General features: G+C 44.0%; 1 pseudogene; it reads left to right on the forward strand.

The window, feature by feature from the left end:
* Positions 1–3,353: 3,353 nt before the first annotated feature.
* On the forward strand, positions 3,354–15,440 carry LOC109898790 (protein IMPACT-like; annotated as a pseudogene).
* Positions 15,441–22,801: the final 7,361 nt, after the last annotated feature.

The raw sequence follows: 22,801 nt of genomic DNA on the forward strand, positions 1-22,801 counted from the left end.
CAATTGGGTCCTGGACTTTCTGATGGGCCGCCCACAAGTGGTGAAGGTAGGAAACAACGTCTCCACCTCGCTGACCGTCAACACTGGGGCCCAACAAGGGTCCCTGCTCAGCCCCCTCCTGTACTCCCTGTTCACCCATGACTGCGTGGCCTTGCATGCCTCCAACTCCGTTATCAAGTTTGCAGACGACACAACAGTAGTGGGCTTGATTACCAACAACGACAAGACAGCCTACAGGGAGGAGGTAAGGGCACTCGTAGTGTGGTGTCAGGAAAACAACCTCTCACTCAACATCAACAAAACAAAGGATGATTTGGACTTCAGTAAACAGCAGAGGGAGCCCCCCTGCCCCCATTCTCATCGAAGGGACCTCAGTGGAGGAAGTGGAAAGTTAAGTTCTTCGGCGTACACATAAATGACAAACTGAAATGGTCCACTCACACAGACAGTGTGGTGAAGGCGCAACAGCGCCTCTTCAACCTCAGGAGTCTGAAGAAATGTGTCTGTCACCCAAAACCCTGACTAACTTTTACAGATCCACAATCAAGAGCATCCTGTCGGGCCGTATCGCAGCCTGGTACTGCACCTGCACCGCCCACAACCGCAGGGCTCTCCAGAGGGTGGTGCTGTCTGCACATCGCATCAGTGGGGACAATCTAACTGCCCTCCATGACACCAATAGCACCCTATGTCACAGGAAGACAAAAAAGCTCATCAAAGACAAACACCCGAGTCACTGCCTGTTCATACCGCTACCATCCAGCAGGCGAGCTCAGTACAGGTGCATCAAAGCTGGGACCGAGAAGCTGTTTAGTCTCTCTCAAGGCCATCCAACTCTTAAACAGCAATCACTAACTCAGAGGCTGCTGCCTACATGGTAACTCAATCACTGCCACTTTAACAAATGGATCACTAGTCACTTTAAAAGATGCCACTTTAAATAATGCCATTTTACATATATTACATTACTCATATATGAATGTACTGTATTTTATGCCATATATTGCACCTTGCCTATGCTGCTTGGCCATAGCTCATCCATATATTATGTACATATTCTCATTCACCCCTTTTTAGATTTGTGTGTATTAGGTAGTTGAGGAATTGTTAGATATTACTACACTGTCGGAACCAGAAGCACAAGCCTTTCACTACACTCGCATTAACATCTGCTAATCATGTGTATATGACCAATAGAATTTGATTTGAGTGTTGCAACCGAGGACAGACGACTTTTACACGTTATGCGCTTCAGTACTCAATGGTCCCATTCTCTGAGCTTGTGTGGCCTACCACTTCGCGGCTGAGCCACTGTTGCTCCTAGACGTTTCCACTTCACAATAACAGCACTTACAGTTGACCGGGGCAGCTCTAAACAGGGCAGAAATTTGACAAACTGACCTTTTGGAAAGTTGTCTGTCACTCCTACTCCTGCTGCCACTCTCCAGTGCTTGGCATTGCCAGTCTACTAACCACCGGTCCTGGTAATATTATGCACACCTGCTCCCCTTCATTACACACACCTGGACCTCGCTCCATTTATTTAGCCCTCAGTCATTAGGCAGTATTGGTTTTGGTCACGTTCAGTACGCTTCTGATTATCTCCCTTCTGTCATCATTAAACTCACCTTATACACCTGCTACCTGACAGAATACTGCTTCAGATATTATAGAAGCAGCAGAAGAGAAAGACCTCTCCCGGACGGTAGGTGAACAGGGATACCTTCTCCGCCAACACCACGATCAGCTGGTGCAACTGGGTGCAGTTATGGATGATATCCTCCGTGTTCTCCACCCCCTCGACGTCACCTGAAAGGTTTCACCTCCAACTAACAGAGGGCCTACCATGAGGCGAGCCAGCTCCCCAGCCTACCCAGCAGTCCACTCAGGGAGGTGATGCATGGCTGTCCCTCCCGACCAAGCATGATGGAACCCCATCCAAATGCTGTGGCTTCCTACTCCAGTGCTCCCTCTATTTCAGTCGGGATCCCCCACTGCCAAGAGGTCCAAGGTTGCCATGGCCATTTTCCTGCTGACCGGGCAGATGTTTGAGAGGGCTACAGCTGTCTGGGAGAGAGGGGAGGAAGCGCTAGGTTCATGCAAGAGGTTTAGGGCGGTCTTTCACCATCCACCGGAGGGCAAAGGAGGTGAGCAAATATTCCAAATCTGGCAGGGTGCCCAGACCTCTGAGTAAGCTCTCACCTTCTGGATCGTGGCACCCTCCAGTGAGCAGGCACTCTGCACCCTATTCCGTAGAGGACTGTGAGGAGGTCTAGATGGAGACATTTCCTTGGAGGCGCTCATCACGATGTCCATCTGTCTGGACAAACTTCTTCGGGAGGGCTGATACCTCCCTAACACCCTCCTTTGGCTGTCCTGAGACATCGCCAGAAACCACTGGGGCGGTGTTCCTATTGCGGCCAGGAGGGCCACCAGCTTCAGATGAGTCCACTAGGGCAGAGGGATGCCCCTGTGATCATCTGTCTCCCAGAGTAGGCGTGAGTATTCCGTCATTGTTTTTCCGCCAAAGCCTTCCTGGTTTCCATTTCGCTGGCTTTCCCTCGGGTGTTGTCTCTAGTGGACTCTGGTGCCTCGGGAATTTCATCAACCAGGCCTTCGCCTCCTCCCTAAACATCACCTCGTACCTGCTCTCCTTTCCTTTTTCGGTCCAAGCCATTGGAATTCGGCACGATCACGCACATCACAGCACCCCTCACCGTGGGACCAGTGCACCAAGAAAGCCTTCCCTTCCTCATCACTGCGCCAGTACACAACGTCATCCTCAGACTCCCCACCATATCCTGGTTGAGGATCAAAATCACTGCCTGGGCATGAGGATGTCGGGAGACCTGCTTTCCCTTACCCTGTGGTTCCACAGGTGCCCATGATTCCATCCGCCAGGCTCTGGAGAGGGAACCCGCATCTACGTTCCCACGGGGTTAAGGGATCTGGACACAGGTATCACCCGCACAATTCCATCCCTCTCCGCTAAATACTGGTGGTCCACCTTGTCGCATGACGTTGCTTTCTATGTCAACTCCTGCTCTATGTGCCCAAACTATATATCCCTGGCACGCTCCAGCAGGGAAACTTCTTCCCATGCCTCAGCGGCCTTGGTCCCATCTCTCCATGGACTTCGTTACTGATCTCCCTCTGTCTGATTGTTTCACCACTATTATGGTTGTTGTGGACAAGTTCTCTAAATCCTGCCGTTTTATCCCTCTCTCTGGTCTCCCTACCGCTCTCCAGGTTGCCGAGGCACTGATCCAGCAGGTCTTCTGGCACTACGGCCTTCTGGAGGACATGGTCTCTGACGTGGCCCCCAATTCAAGTTGCGGGTATGGAGAGCCTTCATGGAGAAGCTGGGGGCCACGGCCAACCTCCCATCCAGGTACCGGCCTCAGTCCAACGGGCAGGTGGACCATCCTTTCTCCCCTGCCTCTGGGATGGTTGCATTGCAGGGAGAATGTTGGAAAAGCCTACCTAGCTATCATTTTTGATCCTGCTCTTATTTTGAGGACTCAGACGTTTTCCCATTGGTCATACAAATAATGGTGTATTATGACCCGTGTGCTTGTTTGCAGTGTTATTTTTAAACATTTTGACAGCACTACTGACCCTAGTGGTAGCGCTTGGCTTGCTCTTGCAAATTCAGCTTACACAATATAATTTTGTTAATTTACACGTCAAATTAAAACCTTATATTGCATATAGCTAACTGAGATCCTAGTAAACTAAAATAAACTCTCCCCAGCTACATCCCTGTTGTGACTAGATTCAATACCGTTAAAGATGAGATTTACTATAGAAATACCATGATAGTTTGGACCAACATTTTTTATAACTATCTGTGTTTGGATGTTTTGAAGCCAGACAGCAACTTGCCGTTTTTCGTTGCTATGGCGATAGCTACCTCGAGGTAGGTTAGTTTAGTAGTAAACTAGCTAGCTAGAGTCCCTCCACGATGACAAAAAATATTATTTTTAACCATACAATTGGTTTCGTCATCTGTGATGACAGCTAGCTAGGATTTATATGGATGTGACGTGACAATTAGCCAACCTCACTACCCTCAGGATGCACAACGACAAGCTGGTGCGAATGACTAATGCACCGGTGTAGTCGGTACTTTCATCAAATAAATAATACACAATATTATTTTGTGTAAAACTATAACCACAGTCATAATTATGGCTTAACCCTGCCTATTTCTAAAATGTATCATTAAAATCTGATTTCAAACCTAACCTTAACCATATGCCTAACCTTAAATTACGACAAATCTATTTAGTCAATACAGGACTAAGATTGCATCGTACTATACTAGCTCCGACACTCGTAGGATGTGGCAGTGTGTAACGGCGTTCTTCGTTTGTTGAAAGAGAGGACCGAAATGCAGCGTGGTGGTTACTCATGTTCTTTAATGAATGAATGACGATACATGAAATAACTATTAAATACGAAAACAACAAACGGAACGTGAAACCTTATACAGCCTATCTGGTGAACACTACACAAAGACAGGAACAATCACCCACGAAAAACAAAGCGAACTCAGGCTACCTAAATACGGTTCCCAATCAGAGACAATGTGAATCACCTGACTCTGATTGAGAACCGCCTCAGGCAGCCAAGCCTATACAACACCCCTAATCAGCCGCGATCCCAAATACTACAAACCCCAATACGAAATACAATAACATAAACCCCTGTCACACCCTGGCCTGACCAAATATATAACGAAAACACAAAATACAATGACCAAGGCGTGACAGAACCCCCCCCCCCCCTAAGGTGCGGACTCCCGGACGCACCTCAAAACCATAGGGAGGGTCCGGGTGGGCGTCTGTCCATGGTGGCGGTTCCGGCTCGGGACGTGGACCCCACTCCATTAATGTCCTTGTTCCTCCCCTTCGTCCTCACCCAGAACCCCACAGAACTGAGGAGCAGCTCGTGACTGAGGGGCAGCTCGGGACTGAGGGGCAGCTCGGGACAGAGGGGCAGCTCGGGACAGAGGAGCAGCTCGGGACAGAGGGGCAGCTCGGGACAGAGGGGCAGCTCGGGACAGAGGGGCAGCTCGGGACTGAGGGGCAGCTCGGGACAGAGGGGCAGCTCGGGACAGAGGGGCAGCTCGGGGCAGAGGGGCAGCTCGGGACTGAGGGGCAGCTCGGGACTGAGGGGCAGCTCGGGACTGAGGGGCAGCTCGGGACTGAGGGGCAGCCCGGAACTGAGGGGCAGCCCGGAACTGAGAGAAAGCCCAGTACTGAGAGAAAGCCCAGTACTGAGAGGAAGCCCAGTACTGAGAGGAAGCCCAGTACTGAGATGAAGCTCAGGTAGGTAGTAGGTAGTAGGCTCCGGTAGATCCTGGCTGGCTGGCGGATCTGGAAGAGTCTGGCTGACTGGCAGATCTGGAAGAGTCTGGCTGACTGGCAGATCTGGAAGAGTCTGGCTGACTGGCAGATCTGGAAGAGTCTGGCTGTCTGGTGGATCTAACTGATCCTGACAGACTGGCGACGCTGGGCAGACTGGCTGCGCTGGGCAGACTGGCGACGCTGGGCAGACTGGCGACGCTGGGCAGACTGGCGACGCTGGGCAGACTGGCGACGCTGGGCAGACTGGGGGCACTGGCGGCGCTGGGCAGACTGGCGGCACTGGCGGCGCCGGGCAGACTGGCGGCACTGGCTGCTCCATATAGGCTGACAGCTCTGGCGGCTTCCTACAGACTGACAGCTCTGGCGGCTCCGTGCTGACTGGCAGCTCCTTGCAGACTGGCAGCTCCTTACAGACTGACAGCTCCTTGCAGACTGACAGCTCCTTGCAGACTGACAGCTCTGTGCAGACTGACAGCTCCTTGCAGACTGACAGCTCCTTGCAGACTGACAGCTCGGGCTGCTTCATGCAGACTGACAGCTCTGGCTGCTCCATGCAGACTGACAGCTCTGGTGGCTTCTTACAGACTGACAGCTCCAGCTGCTCCCTGCAGGCTGGCAGCTCCAGCTGCTCCCTGCAGGCTGGCAGCTCCGTCTGCGCTGAACAGGCGGGAGACTCCGGCAGCGCAGGAGAGGAGAGAGGCTCTGGCTGCGCTGAACAGGCGGGAGACTCCAGCAGCGCTGTAGAGGAGAAAGGCTCTGGCTGCGCTAAACAGGCGGGAGACTCCAGCAGCGCAGGAGAGGAGAAAAGCGCTGGCTGCGCTGAACAGGCGGGAGACTACGACAGCGCAGGAGAGGCGAGGCGCACTGTAGGCCTGATGCGTGGTGCTGGAACTGGTGGTACTGGATCGAGAACATGCACAGGAAGCCTGGTGCGGGGAGCTGCTACCGGAGGACTGGAGTGTGGAGGTGGCACAGGATGGGCTAGACCGTGAAGGCGTACTGGAGATCTTGAGAGCAGTGTTGGCACAGGACGTGCAAGGCTAGGGATGTGCACAGGAGGCCTGGTGCGTGAGGCTGGCACCAACTTCACCAGCCGACTAGCACGCACCTCAGGACGAGTATGGAGCGCTAACCCAGGTGCCATCAAATCCCCAACACGTTCCGTCGGGCGAATCCCATGCAAAAAGCACCAACACAGCAACTCCCTCATTTCTCTCTCCTCCAATTTCCCCATTAACTCCTTCACAGTCTCTGTTTCGCTCACCTCCAACACCGGCTCTGGTTCTGGTCTCCTCCTTGGCTCCTCACGATAAACAAGGAGAGTTGGCTCAGGTCTATCTCCTGACTCAGCCACTCTCCCTCTGAGCCCCCACCCCAATACATTTTTGGGGCTGCTTTTCGGTTTTCGCTCTGCGCCAGTGTCTTTCTTTTCGACTCCATTCGTCTATAGCCCTCTTCGCACTGTTCCAGCGAATCCCAGGCGGGCTCAGGCACTCTCTCTGGGTCGGCCGCCCACCTGTCTATTTCTTCCCACGTCGTATACTCAAAGCCTCTGCTGTCCATAACGTCCTCCCTTCGCTGCTGCCTGTTAACACGCTGCTCGGTCCGAGTGTGGTGGGTGATTCTGTAACTGCGTTCTTCGTTTGTTGAAAGAGAGGACCGAAATGCAGCGTGGTGGTTACTCATGTTCTTTAATGAATGAATGACGATACATGAAATAACTATTAAATACGAAAACAACAAACGGAACGTGAAACCTAATTACAGCCTATCTGGTGAACACTACACAAAGACAGGAACAATCACCCACGAAAAACAAAGCGAACTCAGGCTACCTAAATACGGTTCCCAATCAGAGACAACGTGAATCACCTGACTCTGATTGAGAACCGCCTCAGGCAGCCAAGCCTATACAACACCCCTAATCAGCCGCGATCCCAAATACTACAAACCCCAATACGAAATACAATAACATAAACCCCTGTCACACCCTGGCCTGACCAAATATATAACGAAAACACAAAATACAATGACCAAGGCGTGACACAGGGCTTACAAAGTATTATAGACTACAAAGAGAAGCACAGCCACGAGCTGCCCAGTGACACAAGCCTACCAGACAAGCTAAATTACTTCTATGCTCGCTTCGAGGCAAGCAACACTGAAGCATGCAGGAGAGCATCAACTGTTTTGGATGACTGTGCGATCACGCTCTCCGTAGCCGATGTAAGACCTTTAAACAGGTCAACATTCACAAGGCCGCATCTAATCTCTTTTTTTTAATATATTTTTTTACTTAAACATCAATGCAGTTAACACTTGTTTTTCTTAAGGGCTTGTAAGTAAGGTGTACACCTGTTGTATTCGGCGCATGTGACAAATAACATTTGATTTGATTTCTGGTGGTGGTATCTAGCTGAAACCGAAATCCATGGCCACAGGGTTTCCCCTGTATAACACAGCCACACAGTCAAAATTGTCTACAAAAAGTTTGGGTGAGGCATAAGGTTAGCAGTGTAAATTTAAGCTTAGGGTTCAGGTTTAAAATCTGATTTTATGAAAAGAATGTGTAGAAATGGGCGGGTTTAGCCGTAAAACTTATTTTTTTTATGTGCAAGAAACTCAACAGAGGGTTTTGCTGTAGCCGGCCTATCAACTGGGATTACAGTCAGCACTGATTGGGAACAATGTCGTACAGAATGACGACCCGAGCTAGCTACAACCAGAGGACAAGAAGAATAAAGAGTTCCGGAGTGTAGGAAGGTGGCTGGACAAACTTGAATCTGGTCCGATGGGGGCAGGTATTGTAATGGCGGCAGCTGATGCAGTGTTTGACTTTGTTGACGTGAGTGAAGTTGGTAATTATGACTGGACAACGGTAATAAAGAAGAATGGAGCTAAAAACTAAAGTTGGAAATGAACAGCTGTTTCTGGTTGGAGTACACTCCATGAATAAGCATGTTTATTTGGGAGACCCGTTATGAAGATGGTGAAGGACGAATTGTGAAAAGTGGAGTCGGTCAGAGTGACCAAGAGAGGTATGATAGTAATTTCATGTGTATCGAAAGAGCAAAAAGAGAAACCTCCATAAACATTCAACATATGAAGTGTAGAGTTATGATTTTCAGAGTAGGGCACCGAGGAAATGTGTCATCTCGCTGGATAGAGGCTTCTTGTTATAGGGACAACATGACGGGAATAGTTGGGACATGTCGATTAACCCATACTGTGAATGGAAAGGAGGAAAGACATTTCTGTACTATTGATGTTTGGTGAAAAGTCTCTCCCGACCCATGTAACGATATGTGGTCTGAGCGTATGTACAAAAACTGCTACGCTGTCATAAATGTAAAACGTTGGCCACCTGTCAAGTATTTGCAGATGGAATATCAGTGTTGAAGAGTCTGAGGATGCTGCAACTGTGATGGGAATCATGTTCCAGAGTTCTGTTAGGTTGAAGGAGGTCAAAGTAGTGAGGATCAGGGCTGCCGAGCAGGTCTCCTATACGGAGGCAGTAAAAATTAGATGACGCTATGGCAGTGGATGAGTACCAGCCTGTTGATGTTGTTCATCAGTCAAAATATCCTGAAATACTAATGGTGAAGGTTTTTTTTTTTTTTTAATTACGTTCATTGTGCTGGTGATTAATTGTACAGGAGAAACAAATAAATTAATAAACTGTATATCACCGTGAAAGCAGCAAAAAGGTTATTGGACCTTTAGGACTTCATGGCTGAAATATTGCAGGGAATACGGTCAGAAGATTTTCCCCCTCTCAGGCTTCAGAGCCTGTGTAGGGATCTGAGTTGACATTTGAAACTGAATGAAGGAATACATAGTTATTATTGGGGGGGGGTTAATGAGATTGAGAATACTGAGTATGGTTTTCACCCTTTTTCTTTTTTCTTCCTGTGTTAGTTTCTCAGTTTTCACACCCCACCCAGTAGGTGGCATCAATACACCTTTTAGAGTCTGCCAATAAAAATTCAAAGTAGTAGAAGAAGTGCTCAATAGCTGCCTAATGCAATATGGTATCCAACGGGAAACATGCAGGCAGCGAGGCTGACGAGGCCGTAGGAAATTGATCAGCAAATGAAAGTCTCGAGCAGTACAACATGCACCCTAGAGTTGGACAATAAAGACCACTTGCCAGTTCTAAAGGCTGATCCTCAGGCATATATCACCCACTCCTAGCCAATACAGTCCATACAAAGCGGAGTGGACCAACCAAAATGCCATGAATCTGTTTCCAACCAATGCATCCACACGTTTTGCACTCTACAATCCTTAACGAATAAGTTTCCTCTTCTGTTTGTCTCTGACAATGACTTTGACATCTATCTCACTAAAACATGGCACAGAGAGGGTGACTTTTACCATTTTAAAGATGCAAATATACTGAACAAATGCAACATGTAAAGTGTTGGTCCATGCACAAAGTTTATTTCTCTACAATTTTGTGCACAAATTTGTTTACACCCCAGTTAGTGAGCATTTCTCCTTTTCCAAGATAATCCATCTAATTGAAAGGTGTGGCATATCAAGAAGCTGATTAAACCGCAAGATTATTACCCAGTTGCACCTTGTGCTGGGGACAATAAAATGCCACTCAAGCATTTTGTCATGCTGACTGCAGGAATGTCCAGCAGAGCTGTTGCCAGAGAATTTAATGTTAATTTATCTACCATAAGCCACCCCCAATGTCGTTTTAGAGAATTTGGCAGTACATCCAACCAGCCTCACAACAGCAGACCACGTGTAACCACGCCAGCCCAGGATCTCTACATCCGGCTTCGGGATCGTCTGAGAACAGCCACCCGGACAGCTGATGAAACTGAATATTTCTGTCTGTAATAAATCCCTTTTTCTCAGGAAAAACTCATTCTGATTGGCTGGGCCTGGCTCCCCAGTGGGTGACTCATACTTTTATATATTTGACTCAAATATCAAAAGTGAGTGAAAGCTTAAAGATAATTTGCTTTTACTGTAGATGAATACATTATTATTACTATAACAGAATATTACTCTCACGGCCGTCGTAGGGAGGAGACCAAGGCGCAGCATGATTAGCATACTTTCCTCTTTATTAAAGAATGAACACTGAAAAAACAAACAAAATAACAAAACGAACAATGAAGCTAATATGGCTAGTGCAGACAGGCAACTAAACATAGAATAAGAACCCACAAATACCCAAGGGAAAATGGCAACCTAAATATGATCCCCAATCAGAGACTACGATAAACAGCTGCCTCTGATTGGGAACCAATTCAGGCCACCATAAACCTACATATGCCTAGACTTACAAACACCCCTAGACATACAAAAACCCTAGACAATACAAAACAAGCATACCCACCCTCGTCACTAGGCACTTTCCTCCATATAGAGTTGTGGCCAAAAGTTTTGAGAATGACACAAATATAAATTTTCACAAAGTCTGCTGCCTCAGTTTGTATGATGGCAATTTGCATATACTCCAGAATGTTATGAAGAGTGATCAGATTAATTGCAATTAATTGCAAAGTCCCTATTTGCCATGCAAATGAACTGAATCCCCCAAAAACATTTCCATTGCATTTCAGCCCTGCCACAAAAGGACCAGCTGACATCATGTCAGTGATTCTCTCGTTATCACAGGTGTGAGTGTTGACAGGGACAAGGCTGGAGATCACTTTGTCATGCTGATTGAGTTCGAATAACAGAAGCTTCAAAAGGAGGGTGGTGCTTGGAATCATTGTTCTTCCTCTGTCAACCATGGTTACCTGCAAGGAAACACATGCCGTCATCATTGCTTTGCACAAAAAGGGCTTCACAGGCAAGGATGTTGCTGCCAGTAAGACTGCACCTAAATCAACCATTTATCGGATCATCAAGAACTTCAAGGAGAGCGGTTCAATTGTTGGAAAGAAGGCTTCAGGGCGCCCAAGAAAGTCCAGCAAGCGACAGGACCGTCTTCTTAAGTTGATTCAGCTGCGGGATCGGGGCACCACCAGTACAGAGCTTGCTCAGGAATGACAGCAGGCAGGTGTGAGTGCATCTGCACGCACAGTGAGACAAAGACTTTTGGAGGATGGCCTGGTGTCAAGAAGGGCAGCAAAGAAGCCACTTCTCTCCAGGAAAAACATCAGGGACATACTGATATCCTGCAAAAGGTATAGGGATTGGACTGCTGAGGACTGGGGTAAAGTCATTTTCTCTGATGAATCCCCTTTCCGATTGTTTGGGACATCCGGAAAAAAACTTGTCCGGAGAAGACAAGGTGAGCGCTACCATCAGTCCTGTGTCCTGCCAACAGTAAAGCATGTGTGGGGTTGCTTCTCAGCCAAGGGAGTGGGCTCACTCACAATTTTGCCTAAGAACACAGCCATGAATAAAGAATGGTACCAACGCAACTTCTCCCAACCATTCAGGAACAGTTTGGTGATGAACAATGCCTTTTCCAGCATGATGGAGCACCTTGCCATACGGCAAAAGTGATAACTGGCTCGGGGAACAAAACATCGATATTTTGGGTCCATGGCCAGGAAACTCCCCAGACCTTAATCCCATTGAGAACTTGTGGTCAATCCTCGAGGCGGGTGGACAAACAAAACCCCACAAATTCTGTCAAAAAAAAGCATTGATTATGATTATGCAAGAATGGGCTGCCATCAGTCAGGATGTGGCCCAGAAGTTAATTGACAGCATGCCAGGGCTGATTGCAGAGGTCTTGAAAAAGAAGGGTCAACACTGCAAATATTGACTCTTTGCATTAACTTCATGTAATTGTCAATAAAAGCCTTTGACACGTATGAAATGCTTGTAATTATACTTCATTATTCCATAGTAACATCTGACAAACATATCTAAAGACACTGAGGCAGCAGACTTTGTGGAAAATAGTTTTTGTGTCATTCTCAACTTTTGGCCACGACTGTATGGTGACAAATGGTGTGTTATTGATGAAGCAGCAGTAATATTTTGTATAAAAATAATTGATGTAGACCACCCAAAACTGAAAGCATAGTTACAGGTAATTGTTTCACTAAAGTGTTTTTTCAGAGCAGTGTATGACAATAATTACTCAAGTACCATTTCCATAACTATATCATTCTCCCACATGATTACAAGAATGCAGCACCTGTCTAACAGATCAAGTAAGTTTATGTTGGTTTTACTTACACTACCTCAGATAAACATGCATAAAATAAAACATGCTTGATATTAAGACCAACATCTGAATCATTTCATTCTGCGTTCTCTCCTCCTGTAGTGAAGCATGGTTGTGAGGTCCTGATAAAATGGCCCTGTTCAACAGTCTTGAGGAGCTCTACATACATGTGTAAGTTGATTTAATTATCACTCGCTACATGAAGCACAGAGAAAACTATTTTTATTTTTATTTTTTTACAATTTGTTCACTAACACTCGCACTTTCCTCCTGGAGAAATCCCAAAGCACAGACGCAGGTGAGAATCACACACTACGTCTGATTGATGTGATACTTTATTTTCTCACTAGATGGTAGTATTTGCTTAGAAATTAATCCTTCCCAATTTAGGAAATCTGATGACAAAATTGTGCACCCATTGCCTTCCTCATACAGGTAGATATCAATGCATGTTCATGAACTCAGACAGAAAATCTATTGAGTAGGTCTGATTTCAATCTCTTTCCTTTCATGGTCAGATTTCATTCAGTCAGATTTATTGGGGTCTTTCATTCAGTTCGTTGAGGTCCAACGCATCATCATGATAAGATGGACACAAGACTTGGTGGGTGGTATGAAAAGCCCTCCTTCCTGTTTCTGTCATTTTTAACTGAATGAAGATCAGTATCTGTGCTGTGAGCCTGTGGCGAAACCTTTGTCAAAGATGATAATAAGAGACACGGAGGAAAGAGAAGTACATTGGTCATTTTAGTTTCATTGAAAATGGTTTTCTATGTATGGTGAATCTTAATGCCATTTATTCACCTTTTTGAACACGAAGAAAGACAGGATCTTATATTACTAAAACTCTATTCACTGTTTCTAAAGCCTTTAAGCTTTTGTAAGCTAATTTAGCCTAGTTCTTTCATGGAGTACTATTTTAAATGAATGACTATTGAATCCATCAATATGGATGTAGTCCTATCATTGTAATTATGTGCTTTCTCTGTATACAGTTGTAATGATCAACTGAAATGGGTTAAAAGCCGAGAATGTGAATGCTGTGAAAATGAGACGCTGGATGTAGGTCATAGAGCATCCATTCTTTAAAGGAAATCAGTCCGTTTCGGACACATTCATTAAAGTATAAACGCAATTCGAAAATGGAAATGTGTGTTTAAATTTCAGCTTGTGTCCTCTTCCATAATGAGAATTAGTTTTGGGAAATGGTTGGTGATAATGCCCTCTGATCCTCCAATTTGTATTCAATCTCATTGCAAAGTTTTCCCTTTTTTAATTAATTCCTAATATTCTAAATTACAATTATTGTGTAGATTCACCTTTTGGTGAAAAGGCCTAATATATATATATATATATATATATATATATATATATATATATTGTTGATGTCCATTTAGACTCCATAATCATTTATAGTACCATAAAGTGCAACAACAGAATTTTGCTATGCATTAATATACTTTTCAGTATAGTACACATGTACCTTTCAGTATAATTTTTACAAAATGTTTAGGTATATTAACATTCAAAGTAACCCTTGTCAGAGGAAGGCCCTAAAAATGGTCAGACTCCAGCCACCCTAGTCATAGACTCTCCTTCCTCTCTGTTACCACATGCACGGCAAGCGGTATCGAAGTCGAGGTCCGAAAGGCTTCTCAACAGCTTCTACCCCAAAGCCATAGGACTCCTGAACAGCTAATCAAATGGCTACCCAGACTATTTGCATTGCCCCCCCCCCCCAACCACACACACACTTTTACGCTGCTGCTATTCTCTGTTTATTATCTTTGCATATCACTTTAACTCTGCCTACATGTACATATTACCTCAATTACCTTGACTAACCGGTGCCACCCCCCTGTACATTGACTCTGTACCAGTCCCCCCAGTATATAGCCTCGGTATTGTTATTTTACTGCTGCTCTTTTATTTTTTACTTGACAAGTACCTTTCTTAAAACTGCATTGTTGGTTAAGGGCCTGTAAGTTAGCATTTCACTGTAAGGTCTACAACTGTTGTATTCGGCGCATGTAACAAATACAATTTGATTTGTTCTATTCCACTCTTCTTATCTGGCTTGTTTTAACATGTGTTAATTTTAAGGTCATGCAATGGTAATAAGCAGATGATGGGACCTGCGCAGTAGGTGTCCTTGTAAATGGGGCCTGTCATGCCAAATACTCTCTGCATGCCAATTTGTGTACCCCCATGCGTCACATTATGATTCGATAAGCTGTTAACGTCTGTTGCTATGTCAACGGTGTGGTGAGCTAATGCGTAACATTTTGGAAAACATTGCAGTCAAATGGACATTTTCAGCGGAAGAGTCAAAATAGGCCTTCAAGGACATTCAAACTCATACAACTGGCAAAGTCTCAACAGAGAGAAACAAAGACACACAAATGCACAGCTTGAATTCATTTCACAGCCTGTCCATCTTTCTACTTTTCTCACAGTGGACCACCCAAAGGTGAGAAATATGACGACAGAAATGGAGGATGATGAAGAAATAATGTTACCAGATAACTGGGTTCTAAAGCTGAACACAGAGAGTTTACACCTTTTCGAGAATCACTCTATTGGTATCGCACTAACTGCTGTATTCTTGAATAGAGAGAATGAGAAAAACAAGTGGAATTTCTAATACTCATATCTGAATGAAGTAACAGTTTCAATGTTGTGTATAAACTGAGTTGTGCTTACTGCCCATATGTTAATCCAGTGACAATTGGTTCTTACTTGTGCCTCTTGTTTGTGTTTATACATCTTTTGTAGATGAGGAACTACCTCCTATTAAACAGGGGGGAATGATCACAGACAGACGCAGCACCTTCCAGCCACAACTACCCACTGTGGTGAAACCTAGACAGCTGCTGTGCAGGGCAGGCCCTCGCCTGTCTCGCCCCTCTTGCTGACTATAACATATTCCTATTCTGTCACATCTCACAGTTAGGCTTGTGATCTACTTTCCTGCGAATATTCAAAAGATCATGCTAGACAATGCAACCTTAGTGGGAGACAGAAGTAGCTGTCAGTGAAGCTCATGTGGGGAGGATGTAGTTTCAATGCTAATGTAACTCTGATATGGAAAACTAACACCCTCAGGCATTACTTTGCTGCTCAATGCTCTCAGGTTGAAAACAGAAAGAGCTGCTTCACCTTCCATCATAAGCAATTTAGACAGTGATAATTATGTAATTTCCTGGAGAGTACATGAACTGTGTCAATGTGATTACAGTACACATTGTACCATAAGTTAACTATTAAAACACTGTATGCTTCTCTTTCTACATGCTGTACATTTTCAGTATTACAATAATCACCCAATAGGCTATTCTTGTACAAAAACTGTTTTATAAACTTTTGAAATAAAGTTATTTAACATATTGTCATGAATGTAAGTGAACAGCACCTGTCAGTCTTTCAGAGACACCTATCTTAGTATTTCTGTTAGATACGCCATCCGTTTGAAGAGTAATCAAGCAGATGTGTTGAAAATGATTACCCTCATCCACACAAGTGTTCTAAGATGAGAGTGGGGAACTTTTCGGAGTTGACTTTTCTGAGAACCTGTACTCTGTTAAAAACAAGCTGCCTCCACAGGATAGATAATAACAGGTTATAATATTCACAGTTGCTGTAAATCAACCTAATCACACGGTTGATCACTTGTTATTTGATGATAATATAATCTGTCGCGGACAGATTCTGCGTGTAAAACAGGAAGTGACAAACGTTCACAATAATTTTACTTCAGGGTAATTGAGATTAAGGCTAATATAAAAAGAAAGACAGGCGTGTAATTTCTATCAACAGAGTTCATTACAGCTCTTAGAGGTCAAGTACAAACAGGGCTGAAAATAACAGCCTTTCATAGAAGAAAATTAAGGGGTATGACAGGTGTGTGTGTGTGTGTGTGTGTGCTTGTGTGCTTGCATGCGTGCTAACAGGTGTTTGTGGACGTGCGTGCATTTGTGTGTGTGTGCGTGTGTGTGCTGTAAGTAGGCAGAACGGGGCTATGCTAGGTTTAATTAATTAAATCAAGAGCCTTTATGATATGCTTTATAGGTAGCCATTAACCTGGCAGGATATGGTGAGATTTAGAGCATTCAAACGTTTCCTTCAAGGAGACATGCCGTTTACAATACTGACATTCTGAAACTAAAAGTCAACCATGTCAAGGATTTCCTCCTCTTCTTCCAAAGAGGAGAGGCGAAAAGGATCAGAGGACCAATATGCGGCGTGGTAAGTGTCCATGGTTCTTTTAATACGTAAACGTACACATGAACAACTGATTACAAAAACAAGAAACGTGTGAAACCCTAAACAGCCCTAGCTGGTGCAAAACACAGAGACAGGAACAATCACCCACAAACACACAGTGACACCCAGGCTACCTAAGTATGATTCTCAATCAGAGACAACTAATGACACCTGCCTCTGATTGAGAACCATACTAGGCCGAAACATAGAAATACCCAAATCATAGAAAAACAAACATAGACTGCCCACCCAACTCACGCCCTGACCATACTGAATAATGACAAAACAAAGGAAATAAAGGTCAGAACGTGACAAACCATCTACAACCTGTCTCCCATGTTATTGTCTCTATTGTAGGACATACTGTGAGGACAAGCAGAGTTTCCTGCAAGACCGTGAGGATGATGGAGATACGGCAGCAGGAGGACAATTGCTTCACTTACTACAGGTGCTTTTCTCTGTGTCCACTTTGCTTTATTCAGTATTCACATGGTTGCCTCATGATATCCCGCCTGCTCAAGGACCCATTTTAAGTTTTCAACCCAACCCTCTGTGGTCTTGGGGTTCACTGACCCTCATTATATATATATATACTTGAATATTATGTCAAGTCCAAGGTAATATACATTATCTCCTATTTAATATTTCACTTGGATACTGCATTCTTAATGTGTCCTTGTTATCTCCAAGCACGCTTATTCCCAGGGTGCAGTGATGATGAGATGCCCTTTAAACTGACTGGGATATAGAAGGGGGCTGCTGTCTGTTCCTTAGCAACCCTTCCACCAGAAACAAATTAAAACCTGCAAGGTGACTTTATGTAAACTTTCACACCAAAATAATGGCTTGAGACGAGAAACAAACACGTTTAGTTTTGCAGCAAAGGAGCATAAAAACATAATTGAACATAAAATCCACATGGATGACAATGACACACAGTTCTAGTGAATACACTGAGCTAGGACATTAAGTCAAGACAGTTATCAATACTAATATATACAGTAGGCCTACTAGTGATCAACATTAGCAGCAGCACTAAAGTATAGCAAGCCAAAGTTGCCTAATAGGTAAAGTGCTCTTTGCGTTCTTAGATCATCTGGTCAACAACATATCAACAATGTGCTGACAAAAACAAAAATTATAATCAACATCTCCTACATCATCAACAACATATTACCATCTTCATCCTCAAAATCATCATCATCCTTAGCCTACCTCCTTCTATTCTCTGTATTCAAATGGGAAATGGCCAATGACAGTCAAAAGCGTACATTCTCTCCACAAACGATGACCAAACAAACATTGAAAGACAAACAGGTTAAATCAAATCCAACACAAAAGTGTGAAATGGTTTTAAGAATCCAAGGTCCAGGAAAACCCTTGAGACATTCATCCTATACAAACCAGAAATATGTTATTATAAACATGCTTCAAGCAAAAGGGCCTCCGGAATAGACAGAACTCACACAGTGGTTTGTGTGTTGGCACCATAACACACACACACACATACAAACATACACACTCACCTATACATGTCTACTAACTTTACCCTGTCACAGTTTGAAGGCCAATCTGTGCTGTAATTGGTGTCAATGGAAACAAAATAAGATGCTGTAATCCAAACTAAATGTTGCATGCAAGCAAGTATTCAATCCTGTCCCAGTCAATACCAGTTGGTACAGACTAAGGCTCCAACAATTAAATAATTTCGAAATTGTTTTCATTCCCTCTGTTTCATGCATTCGTATTCACACACATCATCAGCTGGCATTAATGACAAATGTCAGACAATGACAGTGGGAGTGCACCACTGTGAAATGCCTCATTGCATTTCTCTGCTGGAGTCCAGAGCCTTGTTAACACATTTCTCAGATATATCTGCCTTTGATTGTAGCTCTTTGCCAGAAACAAAAGCAATGGACCATGCCTGATTGGGAGAAGTTGTACTGAGCTGAACCCCACAGGACTTTGCTTTATCTATGCTCTGGACAATCTGATAGGTCGCAGTGAGTCTGTATATCAAATTGGCTTCCCTCCTACAAGGGATATGATGTGTGTGTCAATGAGGGATGGTCAAGAGATGGTCATATGTCATCATCCTCTCATTGCCACTGAATCTGACCCAACGACTGAAGAGAAGAACCTTCCGTCTAATGCTCCCCCTCATACTCAAGTGCCTGTGGGTAATATTCTGATTAATGTTCTACTCACGCTTCTCAACACTGACAGGCAATTTACTTCGAGGGCTCATTCTTAATCTGTTCTTTTCTAATCTCTTTTCCTCTCAGTCCCCTTCTCCATTTCCTCATTTAGAATTGAGCGTTTATTCAACTCTGGGGTACGGATGTGAAGTGTGTAGCGGAGAATAAAGGGACACGTTTTTTAATACAGTAAATAGGCAGATGGCATTGGCGCTGTCTCCCATGCTGCATGGAGGGCTCTTGATTGACAGCAGAGGGGTTGAGGCAGATTTTCTCCCGGATAAAGGCTTATTCTTTGCGATGCAACTTGTGTCAGCTGCAAAGCTGAAACCAGACATCCAGGGGGTGTTCACTAGTCATCCCCTGTCACATGTGGCCTGTCAATCATCTTGCTAATCATCACATCGTCTTTCGTATGACAGATGAGGAGGTGCTTGGGTACATGAACCAGTGACTACAATGTTGCTCATCTAAATCGCCAAGCACACTGTTGTTGGACTACTTAGAGAGTTGACATAAACCATTTGTCGAGGGAAGATAATGTCAGTTATTAAGTCTATCTATATTTTGCCATGGGAACAATTCTACTACGACCACAAGTGGTTTAGCAAAACGATTCTCTCTTTATGCTGATATCTTTGTCATGGAAGAGGAAAACATGTCTGTATTCTTCTGTTTATTGCTTAACATCGGTTTTCGAATCTTTCTCCAATTAATATCTGTCATTTAATGATGTGATTTTTTTCTCCCAGCCCTCGTTGTGTCTTTGTCAAACCTATGTTGTCCTAACAACAGAGCACAAGCACACACAATCATCAACATCCACACATATACAGTGCATTCTTTTTCCACATTTTGTTACGTTACAGCCTTATTCCAAAATGGATTAAATTAAACATTTTCCTCATCAATCTACACACAATACCCTATAATGGCAAAACGAAAACTGTTTTTTAGACATGTTTGCAAAAAAACAGTTTTTACTTTGTCATTATGGTGTTTTGTTTGTAGATTGATAAAAAATATAAATATTTTAGAATAAGGCTGTAACGTAACAAAATGTGAAAAAGTCAAGGGTTCTGAATACTTTCGGAATGCACTGTTAATCATGTGACACTGCTATTCCCACTGTGCCAACACCACTCTGTTGTCCCACCTCAGATCCTGGATGTGCAGAAGGTGGTTGTCTCGCTGGTATGGAGGGATTCTGCTGGGTCCAGACCATTTCAAACACATCAACAACTCTGCCAGAAACATCCTGGTCCAGGAGGGATACACATCCTCTGCAGTGAGACCCTCTCTCCCTATTAGTAATGTGTCCAAGTTTGGCACAAGTCCACACTAAAGTATATAAGTTCAGTGACTTCAGTCTGAATGTTGAACAATGCCTTGAAAGCTGTTTGAGTTTCATGGGAAAATGTTAGTTTAAATGTTTGTTTCTAATATCAAGCTTGATGGGGAATTGTTTTTGTGTTACTAGTTGTTGGAAGCTTTTGAGAAAAGCAGCATTAAAGAGGCATATACAAAGACACTAATCTGAAAGTTGAATGAAAACTTTCCCCTCTCCGTATCTGAAACAAATGCTATTTATGGAAAATTGGGATGAGACCAGGTCAGAGTGCATTAGATATTCTACTCTGAGATAAACTGGTTGTTGTTCTGTTTCCCCTCATTTCTGTGCAAATGAGGACTTTGAAACAGGTGTCAGGATTGTCATCATTGATTACGCTCAGGTTTGAAGATGCTGGCACTCTATTGTTCCTCTGGTCTGTAGTCTGTACTTCAAAGGTGCATCAGAAAGAGCTGGGGAAAATACTCTCATTGTTTGGTTTTGATTGAATTATCTACTTAAACAAAAAACAGTTCATTCAGAACATGTATTATTTTTTTTATAAGTCAATAACAGTTGGGCAAATAACCAATTGAAGATGGTGTCCAACTTTACACTTTGTAGTCATTATTGCTGTTATTAATATGTAAAACCCTTAGCCACGACAAGGACTTGTGTGTCTCTGAAGGAAATTATGCATAACTCCTTCAGATCCTCCAGATCACAGTGTGTTTATCCGCCTTTTTGACTGCTTCTCTGTTATTGTTTTAGAGTGCAGAACGATAAGAACCATTCAATCGCAAACTAGAGGTCATGTACAGTATTATGGAGTAGTGGCAGAGTGCCACTTAATATCTTACGTATAAGTAGGGGAGTGGAAGCATTACCATTTACTACACACTAGACCCAAATCGCAACCCAAACAATACTGCCATGAGATGAAACAGCATCCAATGTCGTCTCTTATAGGCTAGCACGAGGACTCGCTCTTTGAAAGGATGGTGTTGTGTAACGGCCCTGGTTTTACAAACGTGGATCTCGACTCTGCCACAGGAGCATACTTTTGTGGCACAGTTGCTGGCGCTCTGGGCTTCATGCCAGAACGTGCACACAAATGGTGTGCAGTGCTTACAGCTAAGGCTGTTACTGTGACCGTCTTACTGCCACACCGGTGGTCACGAGTTATGACCGCAGTCAAATTCCATGTGAACGTTTAGTCACATAACTAGGCTTCTCCAAACTCTGAGGCTGCTGATGGTCATTAGTAGCCTACCAAACTTGCTAACTGCCTGGTACTCAGCACTTTATTGTCCCTCTAATCACTCTGACATCAATGCAAATGTTCTCAAAAATCAAATCAAATACTTAATGAGATTCCATGAGCTCATGTTGCTCAACATTTCTATAGGTTATGCAATTGCATTAGAAAACAAGAGTTTTGATGGCCTCTATTAAAAAGAGGAGGATCCCATCAGCTTTCTATAGGCTAGGCCTACTATATTTATTTCTCAACTTTCTTAATATGAAGCACATTGCTTCGCTTTACAACAGGAGTATAGCCTACCTGGCTGGCATGAAAATGAATCATGGGAAAAGCGTACTCCATCCACTATTTAAGTGCATAGATGGCATGTATTGTTCTGAGACAGGTGCATGAAAATTGTCCATTATATATCTAAACTAATTTTAAACATACATTATATTATTTAGCATTTGTAAAGACATTATTACATCAAGAATAGTCTGAAGGGTGACAATATTATCCTATCACTTGTTAAGTGTGGGGTCCAGCTTGTGCAGTAAGACAAGAAACAGTGCATGGCTTTTTTTGCATCTTTTTAAAATCATAGTCGCACACCTTATTTAGCCTAGCCGATAGGCCTATATGTTTTGATAAGATTCGTATCACAACTAAAGTGGCCAAATAACTTCTTAAAATGATGTGGAGCCTAACTGGTATACATAGGCGGCACGTGAGTTTCATGTTTGGGGAAGACAATTTTCACCATAAAAAAATTCATTCATTCATTTATAATAAAGCATTACATGCATAGTAGCATTTGCTGTCACTTTTCAGAACAGTGTTCTCCCGCTAATTGATTGCATTTTGGAACATTTGCGCTTAAAGCCTACTGCTGTCACGCCCTGGTCTAAGTATTTTGTGTTTTTCTTCATGTATTGGGTCAGGCCAGGGTGTGGCATGGGGTTTTTGTATTGTGGTGTGTTTTGTCTTGGGGTTTTGGTGTGTATGTATTGGGATTGTAGCTAGTGGGGTTATCTAGCAAAGTCTATGGCTGTCTGGAGTGGTTCTCAATCAGAGGCAGGTGTTTATCGTTGTCTCTGATTGGGAACCATATTTAGGCAGCCATATTCTTTGAGTTTGTCGTGGGTGATTGTCCTTAGTGTCCTTGTTCCTGTCTATGCGTTAGTTTTCACTAGTATAGGCTGTTTCGGTTTTCGTTACGTTCTTTGTTTTGTAGTG

Source organism: Oncorhynchus kisutch, linkage group LG10, assembly GCF_002021735.2.
Source record: "Oncorhynchus kisutch isolate 150728-3 linkage group LG10, Okis_V2, whole genome shotgun sequence".
NCBI classification, from domain to species: Eukaryota; Metazoa; Chordata; class Actinopteri; order Salmoniformes; family Salmonidae; genus Oncorhynchus; species Oncorhynchus kisutch.